The following is a 19,605-nucleotide window of genomic DNA, read 5'->3' as shown; positions in this document are numbered from 1 at the left end:
AAGAGTTTCCTTTTCTATGACAAATGGTCAAAAACATGCACAGAGAAATAATCGCCTGCTTTAAATACCGAAAAAAAGTCGCAACACAGGAAATAAAATGCGTTTGTACGGGACAGCACGAGGAATACTCCTATATATCCGTATTTAGGTCTCAGACTTTCATCATGTATACCAAAATCCAACTTACAATGGTCCAGTACTTTCGGAGCAAATAGGCTATGACAGACGGACAGGCAGACAGACGTACGAGTGATCCTACAAGGTTTCCGGTTTATCATTTTTTGAGGTACGGAACCCTAAAAAACTGTAAGTCCCGAGGCAGTAACATGGACTTTAGCTCCCGCTGCACTTGCGTGATATAGCACGCTTACTGCGCAAGTGTGATGAAATAGTTATTTACGATACAAGTACGGAAAAGAGGAATTTCCGCACTTGTATTAACGCAATTTATTCGCACGTGTATCGTACAACATTTTACAGTACATTTATGGCCCTTTAAACTTTTGACATACGCATGAAAAGTAATATTTCACTCACTAGTGCGGAAAAGTAGGACCATAATGTACTGTAATAGTACATTTCAATGCAAGTGGGGAAAGTATGTTATTACTTACGAGTACCGAGATGTCTTTTATGAGCCGTAGGCGAATAAAAGACACGGGACAAGTAAATAATAACACTTTCACACGTACATTGAACGACGTTTTTTAATACATTTGCGAAAAAATCACAATAACACAAATATTGGTAACATGAGCATTGCACTTACAGTTACGAATTTTCCCTTGAACTTGAATGATATTGTATATTCAGCACTATAAACTACGTTCAGCGTTGATTTACATTGCAATTTAAGATAATTATTTTGATACAACTAATAAATTTCAAGTGAAAATGGCGGGCGCCGGTTTTACTTTTTAATTTCTATTTTTTTCTGTTAACGTTAGCCAACGTGGCAATGATATTTCCATTCAGCCAAATAATATTTTTTTTTTAGTGAAATATCGTATTTTATAACGTTTTATTTATAAAATAAAAAATAAATATTTACTTTATATCGTGTAACAATACTTTTTGTACATAATATCTAATGGCAAAATAAAAATATATAAAGTTTTTGAACATCCAAACTCTTTGGTGTGGACGTATCAATTAAGGTCAGAATTAAATTTAAAAAAGCTAGAAAAGTAAAAAGCACTAGTTCGCAAAACACAACTTTGCGAACGCTAAACAGCTACGTAAAGTAGCACTTTTTGAACAACTGTAAAAAAGTAAAGTAAAGTTAAAAAAGTATTTAACAACTTAAGTAACCTATTTTATGACATGTATTTGAATCCTAAAATTGACTAATAACATAATAACAAACATTATTAGCAACTACAAACTACTAGACTAACTCGTAACAAGTTTGTGCTCAACACCTTTAAGCTAATCACAGCTTTGTTTCGTAACAGTTAAGGTCCAAGTTTGCTTGAGCTTTAAGATTCTGTTATACAACATTAATTAGGGTGGCAATACGTGGTATACAAAGATTGACTTGGAGTGTAGTGTACAAGTACATAGCGACATTAGGGATGACTCACGCTAGACCGGGCCGGGGCCGGGCTGGAGCATCCGGCGCTTCATTTTCTATGGAAAGCACCACGTGATCACCGATCAGCCGTCATAGAAAATGACATGCCGGACGCCTAGGCCCAGGCCCGACCCGGTCGAACGCTAGTCAGTAGGTACAGAGAGCGGAGTTTTTGAGAAATCGTACCGCTTTTTTAGATCACAATACGATTGCCAATAATTTAATTAGCAATCTTAAAGCCACTTGCACCATTCACTTACCCGGGGTTAACTGGTTAAACCTGGAGTTACCATGGTTACCAATACAATTTGACACTGGTTTAACGGTTTAACCGGTTAGCCCGGGTTAGTGGGATGGTGCAAGTGGGCCTTAAGGATTTTCTCTAGTGACTTCTTCCATACGAATCCTGATTTTCTTTCGAACGATAAAAAAAAATCATAAACGTAAGTCTAAACTGTACTTTAAAAATTTGTAATAATTATTGCTAAAAATATGAAAATTGCTTCTTATGATGCGCTATTTATTTTTTGAGGAAACTCATCGATTACTTTTTTTGTTAATAGTTAGGTACAACAAATTAAAATTCAAATATATTATGTACATGATATCCGCTGTCTCGAGCACGTATATTGATCTCGCTCACCTTGTAAATTCCTCTGCGTCGTACTTGTAAATTCGTACGTAAGTTTGACAGGGAGGCAACACATAGAACATGGCTCGCGGTAGGCCCTCAGTAGCGCGGCGACCGGCATGACGGCTCAGCCACGACATTGAGCGACTTGCGATGACGGCAGCGATAACCATAGGTTGGAGCAAGACACAGCTATCGAACCTTTTGTTCCCACCTATGGTTGTCGCTGCCGCCGTCGCAAGTCGCTCAATGTCGTGGCCGAGCCGTGACGCGTCGTGCGCGATCAGTCGTTAGTAACTGATCGCGCACGACGCGTTACGATATCATAGCGGGTGCCCCTTAATACGCCTAACATTAATTGACATAATATGAATTGGCATACCAGATTTGGCATAACATAATTGTTCATAACATTGAACAGGCATAATAATAAAAATGAATAACACTTATTGCGCATAATAATGATCCGCATAATTGAAATATGCATAAAATTATTAACTATAACTTTAAGAGCCAACGGGAGTGGTCATTTCTCCATACAAACGTACTCCTCGTTTTCCTCCGTGGTTTTTGAAGCTAGAACAATGATTTTTTCAACACAGATTAATATTGTCAATATCTGTGTCGGACCGTTTTGCTTTTTTTGATATTTTTGTTTTTTAAGGCGCTAGAGCCCTTCAAAAATGGCCAAAATGGCCTAATTGACTATGCCGCAATGAGAGGCGTGGCATTCAAAACTGATATCAATTAGCCAAAAAAGCAAAACGGTCCGACACAGATAATTTCATAATCATTTAGATTTCCAAATTTGGTTACGATTGGTTAAGTGTTGGAGGAGGAAACAGAGGAGTACGAAACCTCGATTTTTGAGATTTTTACGCAGGATTTTTCGCCTTGTCCTTATCGCACTACTTTTAGGTGCCGCTTCCGTTAGCGAGATGGGTATATTTACCTAAAATATTTAAAACTCAGCTCCTGTTTCGTCTTAACTGTCATAAAATGAATGCGCATAATTTTATAAAGCGAGCGAATTAGATGGATCAGGGCAAAACCAACTTTATTAGGTTAGCCTTCGATGTTAGGTTTTCTTAAACAGCCAGATAATATATATATTCACATCCTGATTAATTCCTCAGAACTAATTAAATAAATAAAACAATATATACAATCAAAATTACATTTGTCAGTACCCATACAGTTATATTATAGACCTATATGTTTACCAGTGTTATTAGAACCTATACCTATAAATCGGTAGGACGGAAAAACCGTTCAAACTAGGTGATGTAACAATCTTTTTCTTCCTTTTATATTTATACCATTTAATAATTATGCAAAGTAACGTTATGCTTATTATATTTATCCCAATTCATAGTTATGACAATTTATGTTATGCGTATTAACAGTATACGTACTCAGTTATGCGAAATAATGTTATGCGTTTAAAAATGTATGCGTAATATATGTTATGCCAACCTGAATTAGGAGTATTACGTTATGCGAATTAATATAGACCCTATCATAGCATGTGATGCATAGACGCCATGTGAACATTTTGTAATTGCCATAAGTAGGCACCTACAAACCTATAAAATCCCGTATACGGTACACGGGAAAAATACGTAATCGGAGTCATTACATAACAAACTCATTCATTCCATTCGAATCGTCTTAAATTTCGATATATAACTGCGCAATAAGTTGCAAAATTATGAGGGACTTTAACTGCAAATTAGTCGTATAATTTCGTAATTAATATTTTACAACCCTTGATCTTAATGAGGATATTAAGAAAAGGTGCTATATAACCATATGCGCAAAAACAGTTGCAGTAAGTTATAGTTTCTGAATTAAATGGCAGACTGATTAAACTTAAATTCTAGATTTTATTCAAGCAAATCATGGAAACCAGTCGATATACGATTTTTTTGTTGCTATGTAAGTCTTTTTGTCTGACTAAGAATGGAGTAGATGAATAGGGAGTATTACTGCAATGCCGCGAGAGTGCAGCACTAGTACACATAGTAAACCATAGAGTAAGTTATACGTACTAGGCCTCAAACAGTTTTTTTATAAGTTTTCACTGTGACATTGATGCATCAAGGCGGTTTGTTTACAGGTGGCCTACCGCGAAACGCGAAAACCGAAATTTCGTGATCTGCCTCTCTATCGATCGAATAGGCAAGAGTGATAGAGAGGCAGAAACCGAACTTTCGACAGTCGTGTTTCACGATAGGCCCTATGATTGTGCTAGTGACGCCCTACCTTAAACGTTGAAATAGCTCAAATTTCTTAAATAAAATAATTCTTTCAAATGTTTTATTAGGTAATAAATATTCGTCACGTTTCAACTCACACTACTTTTTGCGGCGATAACTTTTTCACACAAAGATTTGGGACTACCTGCCATAGTAAAAGTTTTACAGCTTAGAATAACCTATAGGTTATTCTAAGTTGTAAAATCCGGTGACATATCGCTTGCCCTTACTGGTCAAAAGGGCCAATCAGCCCGCCCTCCTTTGTGAAGATGCGCATACCGTCGAGTTCCAGGACTTCGCCTGGGTTTTGGCATATTCCTCAATAATTCTCTCCGATTTACACGTATTTGGGATCGCGATAATTCGTGGGTAAATATATGATTTTATTTCTGTCTGACTATCGATATAAGCAATCTAAATTCCACTGCATATGGCTGAAATTGCACTCCAAATATAGTAGGCGAAGACTAGGTACCTATAATGCTCTTATTTCGTCTAGGTACATACCACCTTGACATCAATAACATATTAAAGCTAAGCCTACCAGATGTATTATACAGTAACTTGAACTAGTTTTACGGCTACGAACCATATAAAATCTTCCCTCATCACAAACGACAGTAACAAAACCGAATAAGCGTAGTTTCAACACATTCCCGCTATTATCTTTTCTCACACAAGATGTCCCCTCTCCCGTGGCAGTCATAATTTCAACCCGCATACGAAATTCCATAATGAAAATTGTGCTCCTGTAACACCTTTCTAAACCAGCAAGCATATTCCGAATCTTATCTCCATAAACATAAGGTCGAAGTTGAAATGAATATATCGCCATTGTATTTTGTCTTTCCACCTGCATAAATGATACCCAATTTTTAACAACGGCCAGTATGGTAAAACTCGTAAAGGTGACGGCCATTATGTTTGGACCTGGGTCAAAGGGTCAGAAGGCAAAATGGTTAGCCTTCTTGGCATGCGGGTAGTTACATAGGCGACTTTATTTCTGTTGTCACACCGTTTGCTTTTATGTTAGGTTTTGTGACAAGTTTAGCACGTTTTCTTGGAAACGGGATCCGGGAATGTACATTTGTTGGCTTAAAAGTTTTCGCTAAAATAGTTTCCAAATATATGTTAGGATTGAACAGCAGTTGTTGAGTAAATCATTAAATGTCATCTTTTTTCGTTGGGCATTGGAAGTGTTGTATTTTGTTCTAAAAGACATAGAGCGTCCAAAAGGGAGAAAAATCCTAATGGGTCTTTTTTTCATGGGGATTTGCGATCCCTACTAATATGTACATACCTATTATAAATTTAATGCGAAAATAACACTGTCTGTGTTAAAATGTCTTCTTCTTCAACCTAGCGTTTTTCTGGCCTAGCGCCAGGACGGGATCCGCTTTCCTGCTCAATCTTCTCCACTTAGCCCGGTCTTCGGCATCATCAGGCATGAGATTGTTCTCTTCCATGTTCGCTGTCACGACGTTCAGCCAACGCTTCTACCGCGGCCGGGTGATCGGGCCTTGGACAGTGACGTTGAGATATCTTATCACACTGTACAACGGGACTTAATCGCGTATTAAAGTTTTAAGATTTACCTCCGACGTTTCGAGGACGGCGTTGTCCCCGTGGTCTCGGAGAATGGCTCAAGTTGACATCAACATCTTCTAGCCGCGCGTTTCTGGATACGAGATTAAGTCCCGTTGTACAGTGTGATAATGTTTAATAATCGTGAAAGTTTAAATCAGTGTTGAGATATCTATTTCCCACGTAGTCTACCGGTCTGCGGCGTATATGACCATACTATCTGAGGCGATTTTCCTGTGTTAAAACGTAAACTATATAAATATATTTTCTATTATGTACCCAGGAAAATGGGAGAAGCGGTTCCGCTATTCTCTTAAAAAACTACGAGTAATATTTTCTTGTGACACCGCGTCGGTAACTTCTCGTAGATCTTGTTTCGCATGTGTATCTTGACCCATTTTCTGTCGACCGACTTTTGCCGCTGGTAACATGTTGGCTTTCTTAAGGCTAGGTTTATAAATTTTCGACACAGAATAATTGATAGTACTACCGTACAGAAAGGAAACTTTATACAAAACGACGACGTTTGACAGCGGTTCACAACATAGAACAACAACAACCGTCCACTGGTTCTACAATATGCGTCCTTGCCTAGTCTGATGTATTCAAAAGGTACTTAAATACAAAATACAGTATAATATCTTTCTCTAAATTTAAATAATCACGATTATTTAGCAGTGGCGCTAGTGTGCACGTTGATGTGCTCTAAACTATAATTATTATAAATTCCGCAAAATTGATGTTGTCTCAACTTACCTCTGTTGTAACTCACCTCGGTATCTTCTATTATTATGTCAGTTTTGCACCTAAGTGTAGAATTATTATTTTCGGATAACAGCGTAAAGGCGCATGTGAAGACAGATATTACAAAGAGAATTATTTAGTAGGCACTTATTATGCGAGAACTAATTCTTTTTAGAAATCTTGCTCCTATTCTATGTATGTATACAGAATGATTCAGGAGACGTGAGCAGGACTAACACTGCGCATTTCGTAAATTATAAGCAACTGTTTCGTATCAGTATTAGTGAGGTTAACGTTAATTTTCTAGTCGTGTTGAAAAAAAAAGTATTTATTTATTTACGACATGCATGGTCACCCTAAAATTAGAATACTAAACTACCGATATTCTGTGTCAAATTGAATGTCATTACTGTCATCACGGTCTGGTTACTTTTGAAAACTCGTATCACACTCAAGTTTGACAGTTTATTTTCTTCGTAATCAAAATGCTGTCTTTACGGTTAAAGAGGTTTTATGTTAATAATTGACCGAAGCGAAGCGAAGGTCTACGTTTTGACTCGGGCATTTTGCTTTCGTATGTCCGGATGTTCTCCTCTACAGGTCGCAATTCTTAACCGATTCTCGTGAAATTTTGTGACCGAATTTTATGACTAAATAATTTTTTTTTGTCAATCCGGTTTTTGGAAATTTTTAAAAATGGCGGAGTCGTGATACCTGGCGTCTAAACAAATAGTCGTATCGATTTCATAAGAGTTTTTTCTTTTTGAGACTTGTTTACAGAGTTAATAGCAAAAAATGCAGAAAAAAATTATCGCTGGTTTAGGCGGTATTTAGATATTTAGTTTTGTATTTCCGGATGTTCTCCTCTGCAGGTCGCAATTCTTAACCGATTCTCATGAAATTTTGTGACCAGATTCTATGACTAAATAATTTTTTTTTGTCAATCCGGTTTTTGGAAATTTTTAAAAATGGCGGAGTCCTGATACCTGGCGCCTAAACAAATAGTCGTATCGATATCATAAGAGTTTTTTCTCTTTGAGACATGTTTACAGAGTTAATAGCAAAAAATGCAGAAAAAAATTATCGCTGGTTTAGGCGGTATTTAGATATTTAGTTTTGTATTTCCGGATGTTCTCCTCTACAGGTCGCAATTCTTAACCGATTCTCATGAAATTTTGTGACCAGATTCTATGACTAAATAATTTTTTTTTGTCAATTCGGTTTTTGGAATTTTTAAAAAATGGCGGAGTCGTGATACCTGTCGCCTAAACAAATAGTTGTATCGATATCATAAGAGTTTTTTCTTTTTGATATATGTTTATAGATTAAATGGCCAAAAATTCAGAAAATTTGTATCGCTGGTTTCGGCGATATTTAGATATTTAGTTTTTACTTGAGAATGAGTAGCTAAATTTCGTCAGCTTTAGTAAGAACTATCATGGCGCATTTTGCAAACGTTCGCTTTTTTGTTTGCATAGGGAGGTCCCTGGTTCCATCCCCAGTAATTGTATGCTGCTACATAACTTTTTGTATTTTTTTATACTTAAATTTCGTATCAATTGTTGTTTTTTATTTTATTTTATTATTTTGAAAAAATGAAAAAAATCGTAGTTTCTATTTATCAAGCGCGGGCTAAGCGCATTCGTTTATTTTTTGCAAGAGATGATGGCTTTTTGCGCTTTAAAGAAAATTTGATTCTTGAATATACGGCGCCATACCTTTGGCCTATGCTCGTCTAGATGGCGACACCATTTTATATTTAACAATTTTTACTCATATCAGTAAAAGAACATGGGTCAAAATCATATGGCGTTCTAAAAATAAAAAAAATCATTTATCCATACATATATACATTTATTGATTTTTTTTTTCATTTTCATTTTAATCCTGTATCGAAAGATGGCAGTCAATTTACTGTGACTACAAAATTTAGTATGACAATAACCCTCTACTACATATAGAGGGACCGTGCGCGTTGGAGGGTCTGCCATCTTGTGGCCTGAATCGGAAACATGTACATTGCCAAAACAAGTTCTACCATCTACCGTTCTTGTAGGTACGTTTCCTTATGCATAGTAGGTTCTGTCATCTTGTGGGCTACATCGGAAGCATAAACGTCACATTTACGCCTCACGTCAAAAATCTGACGGCTCCTATGCTACCCCCTATAGTTCACGCACGCCCACTATAGGGACCGTGCGCGTTGGAGGGCCTGCCATCTTGTGGCCTGAATCGGAAACATATGTGCATATGTACATTGCCAAAGCAAGTGCTACCATCTACCGTTCTCGTAAGTACGTTTCCTTGTGCATAGTAGGTTCTGCCATCTCGTGGGCTACATCGGAATCATAAACTACACATCTACGCTTCGCGCCAAAGATCTGACGGCTCCTGTGCTGCCCCCTATAGTTCATGCACGTCCCCTATACACTTTATTCTCTTTAGATTAGATATTTAAATTCTTATTCGAGAATAAGTAACCAAATTTCGTCAACTCATCTAAATGCTATCATAGCGCAGTTGGAAAGACGCTTACAAGCAAGGATATGGGATAGGTACCCGGTTCGATCCCCAGTAAATGCAAATTTTTTTATTTATTTTTTGCACTTAAACATCGTATTGCTGATTGATCAAGCGAGCGTGAAGCGCGAGGTAAGCGTATTCGTTTGAGTTTTTGTTTGAACATTTTTTTAGCGGTTTTAGTTCAAGGGCATGGCTGTTCCAGGAGTCAATTTCCACTTACGTTTATAGCATGGGCGGTCACCATCCATAAATCGCAGGGGTTAACATTGCCTAGGGTAGTGGTCGACCTTGGGCTCAGGGAACTAGCTGTAGGTTGCTCGTACGTTGCGCTTTCCCGGGCTCAAAGTCTAACTAACAATAATGTTAGTTAGACTTTGAGCCTTTTAATTTGGATCGCCTCGCTTAAATGGCCCATAATTTCCGCAAATCATTTTTTCTTCGAGGCAATTACTCCGTTCTCATTTTTTCCCAGTGGAATTTCTTCGCTTTATTTAATTTTTCGTGTACATTTTTTCATAAACTAAATTTTCCTTTTCTCAATTTATTCCCTTTTCTTTTTAATCCTAGTAGTTAAAATAACCAGTAGGTTTTTTTTTCACTAACTAAATATTCTCTATCTCCATATTTTCCCTTTTTTTTAATGCTAGTGGTAAAAATAACCAGATTTTTTCAAATAGGTAGGTTAGGGTTATTTTTTTTGATGACCCTAAAAACGAAACTGCTCCCAGAGATAGGTAGGTTAAGGTTATTTTTTTTGATGACCCTAAAAACGAAACTGCTCCCAGAGATAGGTAGGTTAGGGTTATTTTTTTTTGATGACCCTAAAAACGAATCTGCTCCCAGAGATAGGTAGGTTAGGGTTATTTTTTTTTTGATGACCCTAAAAACGAATCTGCTCCCACAGATAGGTAGGTTAGAGTTATTGGCTGACAGCGTTTGGTTTTTTACTTGCAGTTTTTTAGATTATGTTTTAATTTTAGTGTTTTTGATATTTGTTGTATGTGAAATACCTACAAGTAACAAATATAATTACTACACTATTAACATACAGTAACAAGAAAATATTATCCTAGATATTTAAAAGAACGAAAACTATAAGGAAAAGATTAATTTAAAAATATTAAAAATAGGCGATTGCGGAAGAAAACCATTGGGAAAATATGGGAACGGAGTAATTGCTACCGAGAATGAATGATTTCGGGCAATTATGGGCAACGCAAAATATGAGAACGGAGTAATTGCCTCGAAGAAAAAATGATTTTCGGAAATTATGGGCCACACTCGCGCACGAAGCTTCTTAGTTGCAGTTTACAGGCTAATTCAAAGGTAATGTTGGTTTCCTAACATAAGTAGAGTTAGACCAAGAAAAGTCTGCAGAGATTTTGACACTGGCACAAATAACATTGGAACTGCGTGTGCTGTCAAAATCTCTGCAGACTTTTCTTGGTCTAACTCTATCCACTTTTCTATACAATTAGTATGGCGACGTGTATACTTAAGGGGCATCGACCGTACACTGACATCGGGATGATATTTTTATCATGTTATTTAGTAGTCATCGTGCGTCTCGCTTGCGCCAATACATGTACGGACAAGAACGAGTAAAATGCACGATAACTAAATGACATCAGTTAGATGTCTTTCTGATATCAGTGTAAGTTTGAATTGGCCTGTTAGCCAAAAATTGTTTTGTATGTCCATATGTTCTACTCTACAGGTCGCATATCTAAACCAATTCCCGAATTTTGTAAGCAATTGATAGTTAAGTTTTTATGGTCAAATTAGATTCTCTAAATTCTTCAAAACAACGGAACCATACATTTATTCAGTTTTAAACTCTGCTCGCGAGGTCTACAGCTCACAGAGCCACTAGTTAGGTCTTGTAGGGTTACTATGATTGTAGAGAATTAAATTTGCCCTCACCAAAAAGTAAAAAAATAGGAAACATTGTGGTTGTTTCACCTAAATACGACGGTGATCGATCAATTATCAGTTACTGAGTGTGCAGGATTAGTCCTGCTCACGTCTCATGAATCACCCTGTATAATTACGTACATATGCATGGTACGCACATTTTTTTCTCAACATAATAACATATGAGCAGCGGTGAATTGCTGCGTATTGCGAAAGCAGAGCAATTGTTAGGTACCTAAATGTTCGAAGAACGTCACCTTAACCTGACGGCTTAAGTACGCCTTTCCGGCATTTTCGCGAATGCCTTATTTGAATGACAACTAGCCTACTATTAATGGGTAATCCTCGAAATGTTTCCGGGTTCGATTTCCGAGTGAAAACGATTTTTTACCCTAATAGGAGTATGCCATAATGGGGTCTGAAGTCACGTATGTGATTGAATTAACTTATTATTCACATTTTCTATTACGTACCCGATTTTCTAAAGACACGTAGCGCGATGCGGATACGAGTCTGTAAAAGCTTAAGGAAAGGCAAGGGGCCAATTCTGACTCAATAGTTTGTTAAGGTTTTGATTTTGTTTTGATACGCAATCGCTGATTACATACGGAAGGTAATGAAAGTCGCTTCTTAAGGTGTCTCGCTTGCACTCACTGCGGGTAAAGCGCGCTAAGTCGACTCAGGCGGCCAAGGTGACAATCGCTTGTGCTTCGCTATCGAATCGCCTTGTATCTCTCTATCACTCTTTCATATTAGTGTGACAGTGACAGTTGCGTTTCGATTGGCATGTTGTCTGCGGGGTCTGGTTAAAAACAGTAGAAGTTTCATACAAGCTGTAAGGAACTAACGACTGGTTTTGTAGAGGGTCTTGAGCTACAAAATTGTATTTGGGAACATGTTGGGATTTTCGAATCCATGTAGAGTCTGTTTCACCTAACTTCATACCGGCTTGGAACTCTTGGAAGTAACAAATAGTGGTAGCGTCAATATGAATGTTATATTTTCACATGAATGTGATTGAAGACATGTACCTACAATATTTAATTTACGATGAAAAACAAAGATAGTTTAAAGTTTATGATTTTATGAACCTAACCTGTATAATTATATGTGTACGTTTTACAAGATTGTTATTTTAACTTACAATATTTGTTTGTTCAACACAGAACACGGAGACTGATTTCCATGTGACATCCTAGTCACACGGTGTCAGGAAATACAGTAAGCATCCTTAGGCTAGGCTAGTGTTGGAACTAACTTAATTACAACAATGATGTTGGCGTGTGCCTAATATACCTACATAGAGTTCGAATATGTACCAACATAAACTCTGGCTATATAGAATAAAGCTTCTAAGACAGATGTCACATTTACGGGTTCCCCTCTTCTGGCATAATATTGTTTGTCAGAAATACACTTCGCATAACATGTATCGCAGAAACACTTTTAGTAGAATGATAATTAGGCATAAATATTACTTTGCATTATTATTACTAACCATACAATACATTTTGCAGCATATTATTTAGCAGAAGATTACTTTTGCAGACTTTGGTTTAGCATAATTGTATGTACCATAATCATCCTGCAGCATACTTTCATTATGGCATAATGTTTTTCTACTTGCAGAAAAGTGGATTACGTTAAGTAAGAACTGTGACCCCCAAACAAAATTGAACCTGTGCCAGAAAAGATTATGTTAGGTTGTAACTGCGGCCTCCTGTATAAGACGAACGGCTCCCAAAAAGTGGGTTAGGTTAGGTTAGAACTGCGACCTCATACAAAACGAACGGCCACCAGAAAAGTGGGTTAGGTTAGGTTAGAACTGCGACCTCATACAAAACGAACGGCCACCAGAAAAGTGGGTTAGGTTAGGTTAGAACTGCGACCTCATACAAAACGAACGGCCACCAGAAAAGTGGGTTAGGTTAGGTTAGAACTGCGACCTCATACAAAACGAACGGCCACCAGAAAAGTGGGTTAGGTTAGGTTAGAGCTGTGACCTCCTACAACAACGTATATATAGTTGTTTACATATTTGTTATATTTCATATCCCATACTTTGTATATAGGTACATAATTATAGTAGGATATAGGTTTACCTATCTTGTAGGATATTAAATATTTTATCTTTATGCCGTTTAGTACAGCTTTTATGTCTACCGTTCTCCAATTTTCCCTCAACTGCTCAAGGGTTAACTGGAAGAGATCCCTGAAAGGGATAAGTTCGCCTTTGTACTAATGATGTGTGTTCTTTCATGTTTTATGTTTCTTTTTGTACAATAAAGTATTTTACTACTACTACTACTACTACTACAACGAACAACTGCCAGAAGAATTGATTAGGTTATAATTATAATATTGATATACGTATTGGCTATTATAAATAAATGGAGCAATTTTTTATAATATTATTTTATTACCCGACAGACTTTATACTGATTCTTTTACCATATACACATACACCATAAACACTTTAAAAACTAGTAAAGAGCAATTCCATCATAACTCTGTCCGTCGGTATGTTACCACTTCGCTAAAGAGAATAAATTGAAAGTCCTCAAATTACATAAAAACAATTTCTCAAAGTACAAAATTATTATTAATTTAAATTATTAATTTCTCAAAGTAGGTAGGTATATTAAAACGTTCATAATAATAACTAAGCTAATTTTAAATTAGCACCTATTGCCTTCAACAAGCCGATTTTCGTGTAATCGTTTCGGTTATTTAGAATTGATTCAATGCGTTGCATTTTATCCAAGACTCTTTTTTTTCGCCGGCGGCGGGACACCAATGCTCAGCTTTATGCTACATACCTAAATATTATGCAATACATTTATCTGCGAAATGAATACTCTTTTAAAATACTATTATGATCATCAATAGTATGCCAAAATATGGTTCTGGATTTTAAAACTCTGCGATATGATTGTATGCTAAATGATATATGGGAAAGGTAATTCTGCCAAACGACATTTCTGCCAAGTAACATTATGCAATACAAAAATATGTCAAAAATCTTTCTGCAACACGTTAGTAAACCCACATTTACATATAGGTCATTCTCTTGTAATCGTTTGCCTGTGCGGATGCATAATATATTTGGGAACTTTAATATGGTATTTCATTGAGTAGTACACGGAATACCCAACAGCTAGGATAAAGAAACCATTGACATAGGCATAGTCAGCAAAGTTATTAGCATAGTATGTATATCTGCATGCAGGTATGCTAAGCTAATGGTTTTAATACTGACAACATGTTTCCTGGCTGTCCTGTTATAGGCCAATCAAATTAGATTTTTTCCAGGAATTAATTCCCAGCAAGCTGGAAATCATCGGAAAATATCTTCATTTGTTTCTAAATTAGCGTAATCCGAGTTTCATTCCTGGAGTAGTGGAAAAAATTATGCTCCATTTCAGTTTTTTCCTACGTCTGATAGTAAATTGAAGGTAAAATGTGGTTTACCCTTGAATTGCCGACAGACATTTCATCGAATGTTATTTCGAAGACAATGTTTCAAGTATTTTCATTTTATCGACAAGTTATTGCGTCGAAGAATCGATACTATTAAATTTAAATCGGGGACTTTTAATTGGTACTTGAGTTATTTTGTATATAGTTTATATCCTGGTATTTCTTTACGGGTTTTGTTGTTTCATTTTGGATTGTATTTAATAAAATTTATTACGCGTAAAATTATTTCAATTTGTAATATTTCGTTATCGAATCGCAATCACGTCAGTCGGCTCTCTCTGCGCGATTATAGGTATGTGCTCTAATTATGAAAATATAATTTTACAAGGCTGCCATTTTCATTTTGGGCAAATTATAAATAGGTTGGTAACAAGAATTTTACTTACTAAGCCGTTCATTTCTATGTAGGGTCGCAGTTCTAACCTAACCTAAACCTACTTTGAAAGCCGTTCGTTTCTGTGTGGGATCGCAGTTCTAACCTAACCTAAACCTACTTTCATAGCCGTTCGTTTCTGTGTGGGATCGCAGTTCTAACCTAACCTAAACCTACTTTGAAAGCCGTTTGTTTCTGTGTGGGGTCGCAGTTCTAACCTATCCTAAACCTACTTTGAAAGCCGTTCGTGTCTGTGTGGGGTCGCAATTCTAACCTAACCTAAACCTACTTTAAAAGCCGTTCGTTTCTGTGTGGGGTCGCAGTTCTAACCTAATTATAAATAGGTTGGTAACAATAATTTTACTTACTAAGCCGTTCATTTCTATGTAGGGTCTCAGTTCTAACCTAACCTAAACCTACTTTGAAAGCCGTTCGTTTCTGAGTGGGATAGCAGTTCTAACCTAACCTAAACCTACTTTCATAGCCGTTCGTTTCTGTGTGGGATCGCAGTTCTAACCTAACCTAAACCTACTTTGAAAGCCGTTTGTTTCTGTGTGGGGCGCAGTTCTAACCTAACCTAAACCTACTTTGAAAGCCGTTCGTGTATGTGTGGGGTCGCAATTCTAACCTAACCTAAACCTACTTTAAAAGCCTTTCGTTTCTGTGTGGGGTCGCAGTTCTAACCTAACCTAAACCTACTTTGAAAGCCGTTCGTTTCTGTGTGGGGTCGCAGTTCTAACCTAACCTAAACCGACTTTGATAGCCGTTCGTTTCTGTGTGGGGTCGCAGTTCTAACCTAACCTAAACCTACTTTCATAGCCGTTCGTTTCTGTGTGGGATCGCAGTTCTAACCTAACCTAAACCTACTTTGAAAGCCGTTTGTTTCTGTGTGGGGTCGCAGTTCTAACCTAACCTAAACCTACTTTGAAAGCCGTTCGTTTCTGTGTGGGGTCGCAGTTCTAACCTAACCTAAACCTACTCTGAAAGCCGTTCGTTTCTGTGTGGGATCGCAGTTCTAACCTAACCTAAACCGACTTTGATAGCCGTTCGTTTCTGTGTGGGGTCGCAGTTCTAACCTAACCTAAACCGACTTTGATAGCCGTTCGTTTCTGTGTGGGGTCGCAGTTCTAACCTAACCTAAATCTAAAATTCTTACAACAGAAAAATGTATAAATGTGTAGTATGACATATAAAAATGTATTAAAGTAATAAGTCGAACAAATGAATTGCAATGTTTAGTAGTTGTACCAATTAAAATAATTTGAAACGAATTAGCGATCAAGTAATATTCGTTGAATAGTATTTCTACGCAGTAAGAAAAATTGAATTAAATAGTATATGAAACAAAATAACGCCAAACAATATTACTAGTACCAACGTTTCGATGAAACGTTGTCGATGAAATAATATTCTATGAAAAGTTTGTCGGCAAAACAAGGGTACACCGTAAAATGTATCTCCCAAGGCCCCCAAAATTTATCCACACCTGGTATGGAGCAAACTCGGTTTATACGAATTTAGGACCTAATGAAAGTATTAAAATGATTTCTAGCTTGCTGAGAATTAATCCTCAAAACGCTTTATTAGTAAATATAATGTTTATTCATAAAAACATGCCAACACAGTACAAAATTATAACTTAAAACAATATAGCTTAAGCCTAGTCAAAAAGTCCCCCGCGAGTCGTCCCCAGCGCAAAGGTACCTATCACACTAACCGCATTAAGTACAACGTTGAATGGCGATGGACAACCTTTGCACCAGGTACGAAACGTTTTATCTAATTTGATAGGCCTAAATTCGCCTTTAGTACCTACATAACTTCGCCTTATTAAGCATTAAAACGTTTTATTTCAGCATTCGTCACCGTCGGGAACATGCAATCATTCACGAGCTTTTTCAATCCGTGGACTACAGATGTTGATTCTCTCGCCAATATAAAGATCAAATCTGCTGACTGCGTGGATTGCCCTCATGTCTACCTACCAGTGTGTGGAACCAACAATAAGACATTCACCAACGAATGTTTCATCACCTGCCTGAATTTTAGAAATAAAGCCAAAAATGTTTCTGTGGCGGTTAAGAAATACAGGATGGGGCCTTGCGAAGTGTTTGAGGGCACCAATGCGTTTTAATTGTGTTTTGTTTCTGAAGAAATAAATATGGGGATAAAAGTGGTGTTGTAGTTTTATTTATGTAACTAAAAAATAGTCGAGGGTGGAAGCCCTAAACGACGGCGTCGTTGCATGAACAAAAGATTTCCATTGGCAGGATTGGTCCTTAAGACCCAAGGATGGATTTTTTAGGAGGGGGGGGCTGGGGGCTCTCAACTTTATCTTGATATCTATATCATTTTAGTTACTAGGCCGAGTTTGGTATCGTTTTCGTATAAATCGGGGATGCCGAATTCATTTATGATATCATTTCGGCACCATTCCGAAGTAAAAACACATAAAATATGAAAAAAATACTTTCTTTTTTATTCCTCTTCACGCTTAAACTGCTGAACCATTTTAGTTGAAATTTGGTATCGAGATGGTTTGAGTCCCAGGGAAGAACATAGGATACTTTTAATGTCAAAAATAATCCCTAAAGGGTGTAAAACGGGAGGTGGAAATTTGTATGGGGATTCAATAACCGCTGAACCGATTTAGATACAATTTGGTATAGGTAGAGATAGTTTGAGTCCCGGGGAAGAACATAGGATAGTTTTTATTCAAAAAAAATCCCTTAAAAATGAAAGGTAAGGTGTAGGATTGTATGGGAAATCAATAAATGCTGAACCGATTTGGATGAAATCTACGTCTGCATCTTTGATTTAGTTGAAAATGATACTAAACTTGACTTAGAACCTAAACTTAAAGAATTATTTACCTCAGACGTCGCAGACGCTAAATCCCCCCCCCCCCCCAACCCCCCAACAGCATCTAAAATTTGGGTGGCTCCATAAATATCAGGAGACATCTTACACAGATCAATCTACCCCCAAACTAAGCATAGCTTGTAATACCTATGGGTGCTAGGCGACGATATACATATGTACTTATGTATATAGATAAATACATACTTATATATATTATGTACATAGAAAACCCCCTGACTCAGGAAAAAATATTTGTGTTCATCACACAAATAAATGCCCTTACCGGGATTCGAACCCAGGACCATCAGCTTCACAGGCAAGGTCACTACCCACTAGGCCAGACCGGTGGTCGAATTATAGGTACCTACTATCATCTGGATTTAATTAAGGACATTATATTGTACATACATTATATTGTACAGTATTGTACAACGCGTCAAACGTAACTGTCCCACTCAAATTGTTCCACATTTACAGGCATGATTTACATACAATAGGTACAAGGTTGAAATTAGGGCTCGCGGTCGCGTCCGGATTTCGTGTACCCGTCTCCAGGGCACCGTTCTCGTGTTACACGATACCGAATTTGAGGCCCGGGTAATTAGGGTCCGTGTAATTAAGGTCCGTGTACCCGTGTTACCCGTGTGCCCGGATCCATGGTTCCACGGATCCGGCCCGTTCTCAACGTATAGTGACGATCGGACGCGTTCTTTATAAGAGCGAACAATGAAAAGTTTATAGCGAACAATAACACATTACCAATAACAAGTAAATCGAAAAAAAAACCGAACAACAACAACTAGGTAGGTGTATGACCGCGGCTCCGGAGCCGAACCCAAGTCCGGAGCCGAACGCACTACACGGGCACGGACATTGACGGGTTCGTGTAGTTCGGACGCTTAGCACCGCCGGGGCTAAGAACACGGACACACGGTTTGGCGTGTAGCACGGATATCGGGAGCCCTAGTTGAAATTGGAGTTCCAGTACTCTCTCACTAGGTTTTATTGTTCCTGACAGATTGAAAATTTGGTTCAGGCGGAGTATGTCACTTTCTTAGGACGTCACATTCTGAGGACGTCACATTCTGAGTTCGTCACTTTCTGAGTACGTCACTTTATGAGAACGCCACTTTCTGAGGACGTCACTTTCTGAGTTCGTCACTTTCTGAGTACGTCACTTTCTGAGTTCGTCACTTTCTGAGTACGTCACTTTCTGAGAACGCCACTTTCTGAGTACGTCACTTTCTGAGGACGTCACTTTCTGAGAGCGCCACTTTCTGAGGACGTCACTTTCTGAGTACGTCACGTTTTTTAGCATAGGTACGATATCATCATCATCATCATATTTCCAAGCAGATGAAGTCGCGGGTCGAAGCTAGCGCAACATATTATCTACAGTCCGTTAACTCTCAGAATGACCTTCGGATTTTAGAAAGATACATCGGGTATCGGCGGTAGCACGCGAAGGTGATACTGTTGTTCTGCTTTCTTACTCACTCGCAATAAAAGTTAGGGATACCTATATTGTCTCAATGTAAAACAAGCCCTAATTTAATGACGTTATGCTTAATATTTGGTTGATGACTATATTGCTATTTGACTTTTTGTCATAATCTAAATAAAATAGAATCTGAATTTGAAAGCAGAACGTCACACCGTCATT

The 19,605-nt window shown here is 37.6% G+C and overlaps 1 long non-coding RNA gene across 1 annotated transcript; it reads left to right on the top strand.

Moving 5' to 3' along the window:
* Positions 1–4,008: 4,008 nt before the first annotated feature.
* LOC134802908 (uncharacterized) lies at positions 4,009–17,257 on the top strand. Its single transcript, XR_010145901.1, has 2 exons — positions 4,009–4,142; positions 16,937–17,257. It is a non-coding gene; the product is annotated as an uncharacterized LOC134802908 (long non-coding RNA).
* Positions 17,258–19,605: the final 2,348 nt, after the last annotated feature.

This window comes from Cydia splendana, chromosome 2, assembly GCF_910591565.1.
Source record: "Cydia splendana chromosome 2, ilCydSple1.2, whole genome shotgun sequence".
NCBI lineage: Eukaryota > Metazoa > Arthropoda > Insecta > Lepidoptera > Tortricidae > Cydia > Cydia splendana.
Note: the sequence above shows the minus strand (reverse complement) of the source record. Positions and strands in the feature narration are given on the sequence as shown.